Source organism: Musca domestica, unplaced genomic scaffold (assembly GCF_030504385.1).
Source record: "Musca domestica strain aabys unplaced genomic scaffold, Musca_domestica.polishedcontigs.V.1.1 29, whole genome shotgun sequence".
Lineage (NCBI taxonomy): Eukaryota > Metazoa > Arthropoda > Insecta > Diptera > Muscidae > Musca > Musca domestica.
This window is the reverse complement of record NW_026712296.1, coordinates 6,586,044-6,603,651: the sequence shown is the minus strand read 5'-3', so window position 1 is coordinate 6,603,651 and position 17,608 is coordinate 6,586,044. Positions and strand designations below refer to the sequence as shown.

At 34.7% G+C, this 17,608-nt stretch overlaps 1 protein-coding gene across 5 annotated transcripts in view; it reads right to left on the bottom strand.

Moving 5' to 3' along the window:
- The window catches only part of LOC101889444 (collagen alpha-1(XVIII) chain), a 662,143-nt gene extending 644,817 nt beyond the window's left edge, over nucleotides 1-17,326 (bottom strand). For all 5 annotated transcript variants that reach the window (XM_059124488.1, XM_059124489.1, XM_059124490.1 and 2 more), the window contains exon 1: nucleotides 17,240-17,326. The gene's annotated coding sequence lies outside the window, so the exon portion shown is untranslated. The remainder of the gene's footprint in view (nucleotides 1-17,239) is intronic.
- Between the last annotated feature and the right edge of the window lie 282 nt (nucleotides 17,327-17,608).

The window sequence follows — 17,608 nt, the reverse complement described above, 5'->3', positions numbered from 1 at the left end:
CAGAGAAAAGTCAAACTTAAAATTTTAGATTTATTCCATCAGTTCGTGTTAGACCTTTTTAGTACTTTAGTACTGCATAACAAGTTCAGTTTGATACACATTTTTAATAAAAATTTCATACATCTTCCTAAATTTTTAGACATTCAAGGTTTTATATATTATTTAAGTGTTTCCTTTTTTCGGAAAGAATAATAGGAAAATGTTTATCTTTTACACCAAAAAAAATCTTCAAAATCGTTCACTTTGAAGTTTACAGAGGAGGATATAAGTAAAATCATTGCACAATGCACCCACATTCAATTTTTCTGTCCAAAACTATTTCAACATCTCCATATGTACACCCTACAAAACTCAAATTTCAAATTTCAGCTATATTCTAACAAATTTAGTGCTATTTAGTACCTTTCGTACAACTATAGTACACATTTCCAAACCACTTCCATATCTCTATTCGAAATATCAAAAGTGACTTCAATATAAACTTTTGGGATTCCAGCTGTATTATTTCACCCAATACACAATTTAGTACCACCTAGTACTTTTTGGACAATTATAGTACGCTTTTCCAAACTCATCTACATGTCTTAATCGCATACACTAAGAGTGACATCCATACAAAATTTCATTATTTCAGATCTATTTCTTCACGCAATACCAAATTTAGTACCATTCAGTACTTTTAGTACAATTAAAGTGCACATTTTCAAAACCAACTCCATATCTCAATTGCAGATACCAACGGAGAGCGTAATATCAAATTTGAGGATCTCAGTCCCATAATAATAATAATAATACTAAATTTAGTAACATTTAGTACTTTTCGTACAAATAACGGACGCAAATCCAAACCAGTAATCTAAATATAAATCAGTAATCTAAATACAAATCAGTAATCTAAACATAAAATTTAAGAATTTTATCTCTATCCCTTCACCCAATACCAAATATAGTACCATTCAGTACTTTTCGTACAATTATAGTACACATATCTAAAAACACCTCCATATGCCCAGTCTACACACACGAAGAGCGTCCCTAATACTAGATTTCAGATTTTAAACAATATCTGTTCACCCAAGACCATAGACTATATTTAGTGCAATATATAGTACTATTTTGTACTTTTCATATATTTGCAGCACACATTTCCAAAACCACCTCTTTATCGCAAACTTACCATAACGAGAGACCCCAATACAAAATTCAATAAGTAATAATACCATCCACCATTGGGTAAATAAAACGTTTTATGCAAAAGTATCTTGATTCAAACCAGGTCCACTTTAAACTACAAACTCCAGTAAGATCGGTAGGAGATTGATTGGAGCCGTTATATGGGGTCGTACTAAAACCCATTATGAAGTATAAATACAAAATTCCACACCAACCTATTTGAAAATATGGCTTTTAAATCGTCAAAATGCCGAATATCCGATGCAACCATTATATGTGCGCTTTAGGAAAACGTGGACCTAGATATTAAATGTTCTGCCACCCGTTACGGACTACAAATATCAGTTTTCGTACAAATCTATTAAAAAATGTGTATTAAACCAAAAAATATCGAATAAAAATATGGTACCATCAGAGCTAGAACTCATTACGAACTACAAATAACTCTTTATACCCTCCATCTTACATAGTATGGAAGGTATATTAAGTTCGTCATTCCATTTGTAACTCATGGAAATAATAATTTTAGACCGAACAAAGTATATATATTCTTGATCAGCGTAAAATTTTAAGACGATTTAACCCTTTCCGTCTTTCCATCCGAATTAAGATAAGAAGCTAACAGATATGTCTTTTGTTAGCAGGCAGATCAATTTCGAAGATGGGCTGTATCGGTCCACGATATCGTATAGCCCCCATATAATGTTACCCCCGATATTCTGTAATTTGATGTTTTTACCCACATTTTTTCGATGAAATTGTCTGAAATTCTACACAAGAAGTAATTTGTGAGTACTTCACCCCATAAAAGAGAATTATATAGGTCCACGATATCGTATATCCTCTATATAACGGCACCTTCCGATATTCGGTATTTTTATGATTTTAGCCACATTTTGCAATGGAATTGTCAGAAAATCCACGCAAGGAGTTCCTTGCGAGTACTGATTCTCCTGGAAGAGAATTATTTTTATATATCCACGATATTATAAAGCCCCCATGTAACACAAGGAGTTCCTCGTGAGTACTCTATCCCTTGGAAAAGAATTATCTATATTGGTCGACGATATCGTATAGCCCCCATATAACGGTACCCCCAATATGCGGTATTTTTTTGATTTCAGCCAAATTTTTCAATGGACACACAAGGGGTTCTCCCTGAGTACTTCCCCTTAGCAGAGAATTGTTTAAATAGGTCCACGTTTTAGTATAGCACTCATATGACGGTACCCCAGATAATCGGTACGTTCATAATTATTGCGGCATTATTCACCGAAATTGTTTCAAATTTCGTATGTAAAGTTCGGAACCGTTACTACAACCTATGACACAAATTACTTATGCAGGATCACGGGTTCATATAGACCCCCATATAGCGGTTTTCATTTGACAGGTATTTTTTGACGAAATTTCTTTTGAAATTTTTCAAGTATCTTTCAAATGGTGGAGAGTATAAAAAGTTCGGCCCGGCCGAATTTAGTTGCTTTTTTACTTGTTTTAGACAAATTCGTTGAAAAATGTGGTAAAAATCATCAAAATACCGAATTACCGGATATACCATTATATTTTCGCTATACGAAAACGTGAACCTATGTATACAATGTTCTGCCACCGGAGCTAGAACCCATAACGAACTACAAATACCAATTTTTAGACAAATCCCTGAATAAAATGTGGCTAAACCCATGACAATACCAAATGTCAGGAGGTACCGTTATATAGGGGCTATACGAAAAGCAGGATCGATATATCTCATTTTCAATACCAACCATCCTAGACACAAAGTAAACAACGGTGTCAAATTTTAAAGCTCTACGTTTATTTGAAATCCGGATAATTTGGATATGGTAGTAACATAAAAATCAATTTTCAGGAAAGGGATATACTTTTTTTCAAGCTTTTGTTGGTATCTTTAAATTCAGGATTAACACCTATGGTCCTATGGTGTGGTTCCCCAACACGACTGCTTTGGATTTATACTTTGATTGAAACGAAAAATTTAACAATATTCAACCAAATTAGCAGTGTTAAAATTGGAGGTTCTTAATAAGAGAGCTTCTTTTTCAAACCATTACTTCCCAAACATTAGTAATTGAATATCTCCGCCACACTTGAATAGAACGGCATTAATTTACCAGTTGTTTGAGCCTCCATACAATATTTCGTAATGAGATTCCATTAAGATGTCTTTTAAAAATATTGCCCTTTTTGGTTCCACATGTTTCATGTCATTTTGGTTTTTAATATAACGGACAGATAAAAAGCTATTTATAAAAAATACATATAATAATTTCAAGTTTTAATAACAACAATTTTGAAAGGCAACACTAAGACATTCTCACTCATGAATTTTAAGACTTGTAGCACTGCACATTTAAATGAAAAATTATTACATTAAATGCTAATTGCAGTCGAGTCTAATTGTCAGTGTCTTTATTTCTTTTTTATCCATTCGAGCGCAACCCTCCACTGTGGCTTTTCCGCAAATCGAAGGGATTCTTTGAATTACTTTAAGATGTAATGTTGTGACACAACAAAAGAATAAGTTTCCTCTTAATTTCAATATTACAACAGAAACAAACATCAAGACCTCTCCTCACACACACACAAATACAAAGTATATTCGACCAATTAAATACTATTACTATTTCACCCTTCCAACGGAACACTGTTCCCAACCACATAAATGAGACATAACAAATGGATATAAATTGAAACCGTAAAATTACTCTTAATTTGTAAGAGCACAATTGAGTTTCCAATTTTCAACACTTCTTGGTGTTAAAAGTCGTTAAATGTTTGCCGCTGTTTGCTGGTAGAAATGTGTACGCGTCTCATTTAATTAAATAAGCATATTATATGGTAACTTAAAAGTTAATAAATTATATTTCAATTAGATAATGAGGGAGAAATATGTGCTGGATATGTTTTAAGCTTTTATTGCCCTATTGCAGAACGGCCAAAATGTGTCTCACCGAAATAATTTTTTTACACCCTAGGTCTCTTTGAATGAAAGTTATTTCAGGAAATTTGGCGCCGATCTTACAATCTCCTAAAGGCTGATTTCTGGAGTAACCGTTTCCGGTGCCTAAAATTTGGTACTTCATAATATTTTTATCGAATTCGGAGATGAGCAAAATAGGCCCTCTTCTTCCCCACGCAAAATAAAGAAAATAATCTCCATATATAAAACAGTAAGGAACCACACCACTATGCGTATTTAGTAGCGCTCCCATAACAAAAAAGTTTACGTTGGCTGTTTATGTGAAGAGATCATACCGACCATGAACCTTATTTAAATGCGTATCATGGCTTTAGAGTAATCACAACACTCAATCGATTTTCAACAAATTTGACGGAGGCTTTTGTACTCCAGTACTAAATAACATTGCTGTTTACTAAATGGAAAAATTCGGTTGAATATGAAAAAATCTATCGAATGAAGATGTATATCGAAGATATATAAAAATCCGAACCGATCTTGAAAACTTTTGGCAGAGGTATTTTCGAGAAGTATCTGATGTCCGGTATCATATATCACTGTTGCACGTGAGGGATTTAAACATGAAATCTGAACCGATTTTCAAATCTGATGTACTTGCTGAATTCGGTCGGATGTGCCAAAATTCAGGTCATTTGGGCCGATGATATTGGCCATTTGGTGCACAATTAACCCATAATGGGTTGATATATATGGAAGCTATATCTAAATTTGAATCGATTCTCACCAATTTCAATAGGGTTCGTCGATGGGCCAAACAAATATTGTTTGGAAAATGTCATCTCAAACGTATGATAAATCCGACCTGCATTTTATTCCCAAAGTACATGGGCAGACGAACTGACATGTATAAATCGACTCAGAAAGTGATTCCATGAAGATCCTCAAAAGTAGCTATGGGTCTATGTCGCTTCCTTCTAAATGTTACTAACAAATGCGTAAATACATAATACCCTCACCACTATATGGTGTAGGGTTTAAAGAGTAGAGTAGAAATGGCAGCAGCTAGAATCAAGAAATGTTGTGTGCTGTTGTGATATAAAGCTCAGATTCCGGAAATTCGAACTATAAGTGTACTAGAGCTAATAAAAATTGAGTACATTGTATTTGCCAAGCGGATAGAGCTTGAATTTAAAATAAGGGTTGGTGGGGTATAATTGTACCAATTTCTTATACCCTCCACCATAGTATGGAGGGTATATTATGTTTGTCATTCCGTTTGTAACACCTCGAAATATACATTTTAGACAACACAAAATATACATATTCTTGATCAGCATAAAATTCTGTTTCGATTTAGCGATGTCCGTCCGTCTGTCCCTCTATCCGTATGTTTGTCTGTCCGTCTGTGGAAATCACTCTAGCTTCCGAATGAATTGAAGTAGTTTTATAAAATTTTACTTAAACGTATATTATATCTGCAGGACTTTTAATATTGAAAATGGGCCATGTAGGTCCACGTTTTGGTATAGCCTCCACATAACGGTACCTCTCGATATTCGGTATTTTGATGATTTTTACGACAATATTCACCGGAATTCTTTCAAATTTGGTATTTAATGTTCGTAGTGGATACTACAGCCTATGAAAGAAAATTGTCTGTGCAGGTTCACGTCTTCGTATTGCCCTCATATAACGGTACCCCCGATATTCGGTATTTTGATGATTTTAGCGATATTTTTCACCGGAATTGTTTCAAATTAGGTATTAGAAGTTCGTAATGGATACTACAGCCTATGACAGAAAATTGTCTATGCAGGTCCACGTCTTCGTATAGCCCCCATATAACAGTACCTCCCGATATTCGGTATTTTTGACAAAAGTTACCTATACAGGTCCATGTCGTCGTATAGACCCTAATGTAACAGCTACATTCGGCATTTTTAGGATTTTAACAGAATTTTTAACGGATTTAATTGTTTTTGAAAATTGTCAAATTCGTTCCAAATGGTGGAGGGTATTCAAAGTTCGACCTGGCCGAACTTACAGTTTTTTTTTACTTGTTTTTTTTTGGAAATTCGGATTATAAGCGTACTAAAAGTACTAAAAACAGCTGACATTGCGGTATAGCATAGTGTATGAAAAGTACTAAATTTAGTATAGAGTGTAGACAATGTGGCGTTTTAGGAAATCCAAACTGTATAGTGAATGAAAAGGGGCGTGTAGAATAATAGAGTGTACAGATAGAGTTGGAATTATGAAATTCGGTATGTAGATCACTGTTTGGATATATAGGAAGAGCCAGAATTTTAAAATTCTTTGATATACAATGTTGACTGCTACTTCATATGGAGATATTTAGAAAATTGCACTCAAATAAAATACCCAAAAAAACCAAATTCTTTTTTTTTACCATTCTTATATGAAAACCTGGATAAATTGCGACAATCTTCTTCACTGAAGTCTTTAACGAATCAGGGGGTATCATTATAAAATGATATCATTATATAATGAATGAAGTCTTAAACGACTCTTGACAATACAACATTTAGTAATACTACTTTTTGTATGATGTGTTTCCAAAAAGTCCATCCATTTCAATTCTTACAAACGGAATGACAGAATTAATATGCCCTTATTTATATGGCTGAATCATCAGTAATCAATGGACATTCTTATATATTTTGAATTCATCTTTATTCAGATATTTGCGAAGCTGTTGGCCTCTTCGCTGCAGATGTATCGAATATTTTCTGGTTTACCTTATAAAGATAATGGGAGCAAAAGCGGTTCCCTCCTTCTGGTACTTCTCCCATAAAGAATCAAAACTTCGAATTTGGGACCGGACCGGCCCAATCATTTGTAAAGATCAAAATGTGGAATAACATTTTGTAACAAAATTCAATTTTTTCAATGGGAGCAGAGCTACAGAAGACACATTTATCAACGTTGTTAAAGTTTGCATCGCAAAGTAACCTAAATAGAGGCAGTAAGGTCTTCCACAATTTTGGAAATTTTTGGATTTATGATTCCTCTGAATCCGTGCATTTTAGGTATATATAGTGTCTACGGCAACATTGCAGATAAAAATACGAAGAACACTTTTGAGAAAAAAATGTTGATTTTTGCCAGAATTCTCTACGGATTTGTCTAAAAATTGGTATTTGTAGTTCATTATGGGTTCTAGCTCCAGTGGCAGAACATTGAATATCTAGGTCCACGTTTTCCTATAGCGCACATATAACGGTACTCATATATTAGGTATTTCGATAATCCTGGTTACATTTATCCACGAAATTGTTTTCGATTTTCAAATCTGATGTACTTGCTTCTAGATTGAATTCGGTCGAATGTGCCAAAATTCAGGTCATTTAGACCGATGATATTGGCCATTTGGTGTACAATTAACCCATAATGAGTTAATGATATATATGGAAGCTATATCTAAATTTGAATCGATTCTCACCAATTTCAATAGGGTTCGTCGATGGGCCAAACAAATATTGTTTGGAAAATGTCATCTTAAACGTATGATAAATGCGACCTGCTTTTTATTCCCAAAGTACATGGGCAGACGAACTGACATGCATAAATCGACTCAGAAAATGATTCCATGAAGATCCTCAAAAGTAGCTATGGGTCTATGTCGCTTCCTTCTAAATGTTACAAACAAATGCGTAAATACATAATACCCTCACCACTAAATGGTGTAGGGTTTAAAGAGTAGAGTAGAAATGGCAGCAGCTAGAATCAAGAAATGTTGTGTGCTGTTGTGATATAAAGCTCGGATTCCGGAAATTCGAACTATAAGTGTACTAGAGCTAATAAAAATTGAGTGCATTTTATTTGTCAAGCGGATAGAGCTTGAATTTAAAATAAGGGTTGGTGGGGTATAATTGCACCAATTTCTTATACCCTCCACCATAGTACGGATGGTATATTAAGTTTGTCATTCCGTTTGTAACACCTAGAAATATACATTTTAGACCCCATAAAGTATACATATTTTAGACCCCATAAAGTATACATAAAGTAGTTTGATAAAATTTTACTTAAATGTATATTATATCTGCAGAATTGTTAATATTGAAAATGAGCCATGTAGGTCCACGTTTTGGTATAGCCTCCTCTCGTTATTCGGTATTTTGATGATTTTTACGACAATATCCATCAGAATTGTTTCGAATTTGGTATTTGAAGTTTGAAATGAATAATACAGCCTATGACAGAAAATTGTCTGTGCAAGTCCACGTCTCCACGATTTTAGCGACACTATTCACCGGAATTCTTTCAAATTTGGTATTTAATGTTCGTAGTGGATTCTAAAGCCTATGACAGAAAATTGTCTGTGCAGGTTCACGTCTTCATATTGCCCTCATATAACGGTACCCCCCGATATTCGGTATTTTGATGATTTTAGCGATATTTTTCACCGGAATTGTTTCAAATTTGGTATTTGATGTTCGTAGTGGATACTACAGCCTATGATAGACAATTTTCTGTGCAGGTCCACGTCTTCCACGGGACCGGACCGGCCCAATCATTTGAAAGGATCAAAATGTGGAATAACATTTTGTAACAAAATTCAATTTTTTCAATGGGAGCAGAGCTACAGAAGACACATTTATCAACGTTGTTAAAGTTTGCATCGCAAAGTAACCTAAATAGAGGCAGTAAGGTCTTCCACAATTTTGGAAATTTTTGGATTTATGATTCCTCTGAATCCGTGCATTTTAGGTATATATAGTGTCTACGGCAACATTGCAGATAAAAATACGAAGAACACTTTTGAGAAAAAAATGTTGATTTTTGCCAGAATTCTCTACGGATTTGTCTAAAAATTGGTATTTGTAGTTCATTATGGGTTCTAGCTCCAGTGGCAGAACATTGAATATCTAGGTCCACGTTTTCCTATAGCGCACATATAACGGTACTCATATATTAGGTATTTCGATAATCCTGGTTACATTTATCCACGAAATTGTTTTAAATTTGATATTTAAGACTCGAAATAGATAACATTCCTTATAGTATAATATTAGGTTCCCGTTTTGGTATCACCCCCATTTAATGGCCTCGCCCTCGTTATGGTTTTCTGTAAAGTTTAATAGCATTATCCAAACTGTCTTACTGGTATTTGTAGTTTAAAGTTTAACACGTTTCAATTCAGATACTTTTATATAAAAATGTTATATATTAATACTTTGGCCAGGCCAAACTTAATGCCTTATATTTGTTTACGTTGTGTACGTGGCGCCACTGTTAGAGGTAATTTTATTTCAAAATCATATTATGTCATATATATTAAATATCTTATATATAAATAAATATGCTTATCAAAAATGTTCATCCCCAAACCTAAATATCTCACCCCCCTTAAAATTATAACTCATAACACTGTGTAGAGTTTAATATGCTATTGGTAATTAAGTGAATATCTTCCAAACAATGTTGTTACACAAAACGAAAACACATGTTCAGATTACAATAAAAATGGAATGCTTAAACAAATTTTTGATGTTAACTAGGAAGTGTAGACAAAGTAAAAACCACTCCAACAAGAATGGAAACACGTGTTTCTCCGTTTGTTTTAAGTAGCTCAAATGTCATGCTGGAGAACAGTAAAAATAGGTCAATTTTTATTTATGGTTTTCACATGAGAATCGAACTCGAACCAATGAATCATTTCGCTGTGAAGTACATACATTAGGCAAACCGATGACAACTGCCTAAAAAACACATTGGTACTGTGAAATATCTAAAAGCATTTCAATTGGTATTTTCCTAATTTTAACAAAGATATCTGAAGAAATGTGGTTACATTATTATGTAACATCTAGATTTAGTTAAATAATGCTTAAAGGCAAAGTTAGTGTTTCTGGAGATCAATCTAGTTTTATTACACTGCACAAGAAGTTCCAAAGAGTAACATAAATTTAATACTCTAATAATATTATATATTTCTGCATTTACATGTAATATGTACAGGGTGAGATAAAAAAAACTGCAACAAAGCCAAACGCCATTATTTTTACATTGTTTTTAATATTGTATTGAATGAAAGCAAAAATGTCGGAAATAGCATCAAATTTTAGAATAAGTTTAGATTTGTTCGAATTGGTCAACTTTGGCACGTATTATAGCCTTCAAACGGCCAATAAAACCGTCATACGCTGCCCGAATGTTGCTTTGCGGTATTTTGACCCATTCCCGGCGAAGCGCTTGGGCTTTGGTATTTTTTAGCGCCAACCTTGCTTGCCAAAATTCGCAATAGTTCAACGAGGAACCTCATTTTGTAACCATTCTTGGGTGGCGCGTGCTGAGTGCCATGGTGCTGAGTCCTGTTGGAATGCCCAAGATCTGCGGCCAAAATGATTGTGTGCCCAAGGCTTTAATACATCCTCCAGAATATTTTCGCGATAATATTCAGCATTTATTCTGATGCCACGGTCTATTAATACTAGCGGAGAGCCACCATCGGCTGTTATGGCGGCCCACGCCATTACCATGGCCGGCGCTTGAGTTATGGTGGGCAAACGAAGGTGCACATTTTCGGCTGACCTCTTTGGCAAGTAAAGACGATCATTTTGTTTGCTTACAAACTGCTGGACAACGAATGTTTTCTCATCGGAGAAAACCAAATTCGGAAGTTCATAACTTTCGTCCAAGCGAAGCAACTCTTGGCTCTTTTGAGTCTATTTTCTTTCTGTTGCGGTGTAAGTTCTTGCACTTTTTGGAATTTCAATGGCTCGGGGTAACCGAGCTCATTTTTCAATATTTTCCGAATGGAATATTGCGATATGCTCAGCTCACGAGCCAAGAAGATCACGAATAACTTTTTTTCTAGAAAAATTTTTCATATCACCCTGTATATCATTTGATACAACCAAAACGTGCCTGAGCGAAATAACGGCTTTAGACGATAAGTGTTCTTGGACCAAATCCGTTTCAGGATATTTGGATTCGATTTCGCGAAGTCCGTCCGTCCGTCTGTCTGTATGGTGCGCACGATAACTCTCGACGGAAGTATCCGATTTGGTCCAAACTTGGTACATCGTAAAATTATTATCAAACTTAAATCGAGTTCGGAGATGTGCAATATAGGTCCACTCCTTCTGGTACCTCCCCCACGAAAGGTTGAAATTTTCATAAACAAGTTAAAAAGTCTCGGTCGGTATTGCCGACAGATGTATACCCTCAGCCAATGTTCGATTATTTAAATATTTTTTGACTTCTGTTTTGATTATTCAAATTTTTTACCCTCTATGGAGTATATTCCGAAGGAATGGACCAATATTACCCATTTCGTATAAGACCGAAATAAATATGATATAAATATTGCGACGTGTCAGGTTTCGACTCTATTGGTTACTTCCTTCAGTTTGTTTGAAATATTTTTAGATGATGTGAGTCAGGTACCAGATATAGTCGATGGAATCATTCCATTTTCATACTTCATCTAATACAGATAATAATATAATTAAGCCAAAACTACAAAAAGTCGAACATTTATATTCAATTTTATGCGAAATCATGAATTCCATTCCATGGTTTCTGGAAATATTGAGATGTACTAAGTCTGGAATGGAATCGAATATTAATGTCGCTTTTATGAGCTTCATGGATATTCAAAATTTTGAACCTTTGTCGGAGAGGTACCAGAAGGAGTGGACCGATATATCCCATATTCACAACGGATCTTTTGTTAGTGGAAATAATGGGATGTGTGAAATTTAAAGATAAACTGATGCTTATTTCGGATTTTATAAATGTTTTGGTTATTCAAAACTTTGACCCTTTGTGCGGGAGGTACCAGAATGAATGGTCCAATCCCTACCGTTGTTTTTAACAGATCCTGTAAATAAATGAATTCCGATGTTAATTTCGCTTTTTACGAGCCTTATGGATATTCAAAATTTTGACCTTTTGTTGGAGAAGTGCCAGAAGGAGTGGACCGATATATTCCATCTTAACACCAGACCTTGGGTTTATAAAAATATTGGCACGTGTGACATTTGAAGGCACCAGCCAGCCAGACAGACAGACGGACGGGCGGACATCGCTAGATCGACTCAAAATGTCCTAAAACGGATTTGGTCCAAAGAGACCTAGGGTCTAAAACCGTTATTTCGACTAGCACGTTTTGACCGTATCAAATTATATATACCCTCTGTTGTCATCTGGCTGATGGAATAAAAATATTTAACTGCATAGAAAGAGAAAGATAATCCGATTTTGCTCCTATTTTTCCAATCCTAATATTTCCTTGTTATACCCTACACCACAAGGTGGTCAGGGTATTATGTCTTTGTGCATTTGTTTGTAACAGGCAAAAGGAAACGAGATAGACCCATAGTTCCTTTTGATGATCTGCATAGAATCACATTCTGAGTCGATTTATGCATGTCCGTCCGTCCGTCTGTCAGTCTGTCCATGTATTTTTGTAAACAAAGTACAGGTCGCATTTATTGCCCGATCAAGATGAAATTTTGCACAGATCATTTGTTTGGCCCAAGGACGAACCCTATTGAAATTGGCGATAATCGGTAAAATTTAGATATAGCTCCCATATATAACTTCGTCCGATTTACCTTTTATTGTGCACCAAACGTGTAATATCAGCCCAAATTGAATGGAATTTTGCATATACACCCAAATTAGGCCTGAAAATAAGTATGTCAAATTTGATCGAAATCGGTTAAGATATAGCTATAGCTCCCATATATATTGTTCATCCGATTTGTTATTTTTGTCCTCCGCAGCCGTAATATGCACTCTGTAACAACAATATTTGGGAAAATGTATCAAATACAGCTCAGAAATACATTTGCTAAATTTTATCGAGATCGGTTCAGATTTGGATATAGCTCCCACATATAACTTCGTCCGATTTACCATTGATTGTGCACCAAATGTCTAATATTTGTCTAAATGGCACGGAATTTGGCTCTTACGACCGAATTCAATCTAGAAGCTAGTATGTCAAATTTGGTGAAGATCGGTTCAGATATAGCTATAGCTTCCATATATATTATTCATCCGATTTGTTATATTTGTTACCTACAACCGTAATATGCACTCCGTAGCAACGATATTCAGGGAAATATATCAAATACAGCTACAAATACAGAAATATCTTTGCCAAATTTAATCGAGATCGGTTCCGATTTGGATATAGCTCCCATATATATTTTTATCCGATTTCAAATTCATTGTGCACCAAATGGGCAATACAAGTCCGAATTTAAAAGACACAAATGCTTCGGCATATTTAGTCCTTTGAACTTTAAATTATAATTATAATCATAGCGTGTATGATTGAATTCTTCCAAAAAACTTTTAATTGTTATGTGGAGCTCTACTAAATTAGCAAAGTGGTGTAGGGTATCATAAAGTCGGCTGCGCCCGACTTTAAGACTTTCTTTACTGGTTTTTATTTAACATCAATTTTCTAAATTTCTGTTAGTAACAACTGACATGTTTTTGTTCGAATATTCTAGTGCACGAGCAGAACTTAACTTCGTTTCTAGACGCTCCCTTAAACGCTACGAAAATTATTCATTCATTCAAAATTCAATTAGTCATATTTAGAAGAGCAAATAACGAAACAAAATTAAAAGAACAGAGATAAAACCAAAATAAAACATCAAATTATTTCCAATTCACCACTTAAAACCGAATAAGACGAGATAACCAATTAATCTGCAATAACACTTGAATATCTATCAAAATTCCCAACAATGGCACTAAGTTATGAATTCGAATGGAAGAAATTAAAAATTCAAATGTTCACTTCCGAACAGCGATAGAAGAACATGAAAACAAACATTGCGGGGAAAATAGCTGAATTCAGTATCGATATATTTATGAATTTCCATGTCGGCATAACAGAATGAAAAACAACGGAACGGAAACAAGCAGCAGCAGCCAGCCAACCAACCAACCACAACCTGGCGAAGCATCAGTTTTGGATATCTCAATAATTCAATTTAAAGGGAAATTTATGATGGCGGTGAATAAAAAACGAAATAAAATGACATGGAACGTTTGCTGCCAAATGACAACATTTTTTAAGAGCACAAATACGACTACAAACATATGCTAAGCTGTATTCGCAATAGCTACAACAACAAAATCAAAACACCCAACTGATAAGGGAAATAAATATTGCCGAAGAGCCAAATTCTAAGCAGAAGTATGATTGATCGAATAAAGAGAGGTTACTATGTCTATGTGGCCGAAAGTTTAATACGTTACACGGTACTAAATACTTATGACCATATTTGTTATATAATCCACCAAAAAAGCTGGAGGGTACATAAAATTTGTCACCTCCAAATATTCGGTCTCATAAAATATATAATTTTTTGATATCCACAAAATTCCAAAGTTCTGTCTGTTAGATTCAAAATAATGTCCATATTATTTTATGTAGAGTATGAAAATGTTCCATAATAGTTGATCAGGTGTCTAGGATGATTAGTATTTACCGTTTTAGGCCATATAAGTGTACCTCCAAATTTTCAGTATTTTGAACTTGGTATTTCAATCGTTTCTGCCCCAATTTCCAACGAAATTTTGATCATTTTCGGACCAAATAAGTTTGTCTACAGATTGCTCTATTTAAGACCCATCAAGGGAGTACATGTAGAACCTCCAAAGGTCCAAGCAGTCCATTTTAGTCGATCATGTGAAATAATGCCATAATGTCCTGCACAAATCATACCAATTTCGCACAAAAGTTGTGATCCATTTTACCCGCTAGATATAATTCTAGGGTCGTCCAAAATGCTTCACTTCTACCCTGTCTTAAACCCTAACCTCATGCAAAATTGCGTGCCGCTTGGTTTTTAATTGTGACCTGTAGAGACACTGCAAGATCAGAAAAGTTTTAATTTTTGGTCCATTTGAACCACTAAATATACATCTTGAAAAACAATGGGCTTTAATTCTGACCATAAATCTATCCCCATGCAAAATTTCTTAAGAATCGGACGATAATTGTGACTTGAATATAATACAGAATAATTGAATAACATAGTGTTGTAAGGTGAAAAAATATTACCAAACGTAAAATTGAATGTTGTAAATCAAATATGAAAAAATCTCATGCGATAAAAATATGACAAAAATAAAAAAAATTATTCACTTTTTTATTGGCATATTTTCACGAGATTTTATGCTTTTCTGGCAAGAGGCCATTCCGAATTTGTGAGAATTGTCAATATCCGCCCAGCCGTTCTTGAGTTATAAGCGGTCTAACTAACATCCCCTACCTTGATATATGAGATTGTAAATATGTGCGATATCTTGGATATGAGCATCAATGTAACGGTCAGGAGTGAAGTGATTAAAAATATTCGCGGTTTTTATGTTCAGATATAGCTATAGCTTCAGCAGGACATCAGATACTGCTCGAAAAAACATCCTTCAAATTTTATCGAAATCGGTTCAGATTAGGATATAGCTCCCATATATATCTTTATCCGATATAAGGTTTATTGTGCACCAAATGGCCAAATTACCTGAATTTTGGTACATCCCACCGAAACCAGTTTAGAAGTAAGTGCTTTGGTGTAAATCGGTTCAGAATTGGATATGCCTTTCATATATTTGTTACCTCTGAAACCAAACTGTAACTGCTCTAAAGCCAAATGTTGATAGGTGATATGATCTGCTTCAAATAAATTATTTTGTTACGGGAACTCTACTAAATATTCATAGTGCTTTAGGGTATCATATAGTCGGCCCCGCCCGACTTTTGACTTTTCCTTACTGGTTTCTACATAAAAGTTATGATTTATATTACAAACAAAATGGTAGGCTTGCGACCAGCCCTAAACTTTAGCCACATGCTAGATTCCGCTTCGACTGGTCTATAATTGCTGTAGACCAACTGCAAAATAAGGACATTTTTCTGTTCATTCCATTTCTCCAAAAACAATAGGCTTCTATTCTGACCCTAGTCCCAACTTCCATGCAAAATTTCGTGAGGATTGGGCTATAATTATTCAAAATGTTTAAAATAATTATGGTTTTCTAAAAATATATGCACTTGGTAACAACCATATTGAAAGTTAACATTTTATTTTATTGATTCCACTTGTCCGATAATATAAATAGGACGAACAACATTTTAATTTCAATTCTAATCACCCATACAAATTGTTAGCATTCTTTTGTACAGTAAATGTTTTCCAAATACGAATACGAAAACTTCGATATTTTATTAGATTGTTTGTTCTGTAAAACAACTCAATGCAATTATTTATCAAATTAAAGAAGCTGTTAGAAAACATTGCCCACCTTGTGTTTTTTGTTTCTCCAATTGCAATATGGTATTATAAATTATTTCTCCGAATCCAATATAGGTATCCAATTGGATGCTGCTTATTCTCAGCCTTGACGATCATTTGTGTTACACATAAAAAAATCGTTAATGACTTGAACAAAACAACAAGATGCACATTCTTTTTACGATAAATAAAAAATTTGCTTTTCATTTTGGCAAAAAAAAAAAAGATTTTAATTCTTTGTTTTGTGTAAATTTTTCATATTATAAAAAATTAAGAGGATAAGAATTTGCTCGTAATTAAAATCACAAAAACACACACACACGCACATATATATGCCATTAACTATTACACTTAACACACACACACGCGAATGATGCCAGGAAAAGCCACCCCCCACCGTTGAATGGAGGTAGTGCAACAATGAAACAACATCCTTTAGGAATCTACCTATATACATGTGTATATTTTTAAAATCAACATTTACAATTTTCACTTTATTTTTTTTTTTTTTTTATTTAAAATATTGTGTTGAAAAACACCACTTAACGCGAATAAAAAATAAGCAAATATATTATTTTCCCACACACACAAAAAAAATGCTACACCGGTGTTCACTAGTGTTGCTGGTGTTCCGTTTTTGCATTGATGGCGATGATGTTGTTTCAATGTTGTTTTTCTTATTGTTGTGGTCATCTTCCTAGTCGTCCTGTGAAAATCATGTGTTACAGCTCGGAAAAGCACGCGCCCGCCCTCGTGTTATTTCATACGTATATTTTGCCCCTTTTTATTATCTTCCCCCAACCAATGTATGGGGGGAAATACAACGCACGTTTTATTGTCGAGTTGAGAGAAAAAACGTATATTCACGCCTGCACAATGTATGCTTCTCTGAACGTCAGACGACAGACTAAAGCAGGCTTTTTACTTTCAGAACGATGATACCCTCCAAACAACAAAAACAACTGCCACACTCACATCCAACCCCACTCACTTGCTGAGCAAAATATACACTGGGAGTGTGTGTATCACAGCTGGCCGAACTGCACAGCAGCAGTTAAGCCGGCAGTCAGGCGACCGACCATCTAGCCAGCTATCCATGGTGCCGACACAACCAACAGGCATTCTTGGCATTCATTCATTCATACTTGCCATGAATTCGTTCACAACAGAGCAAAAGGCAGAACCAAAACAGAGAGTG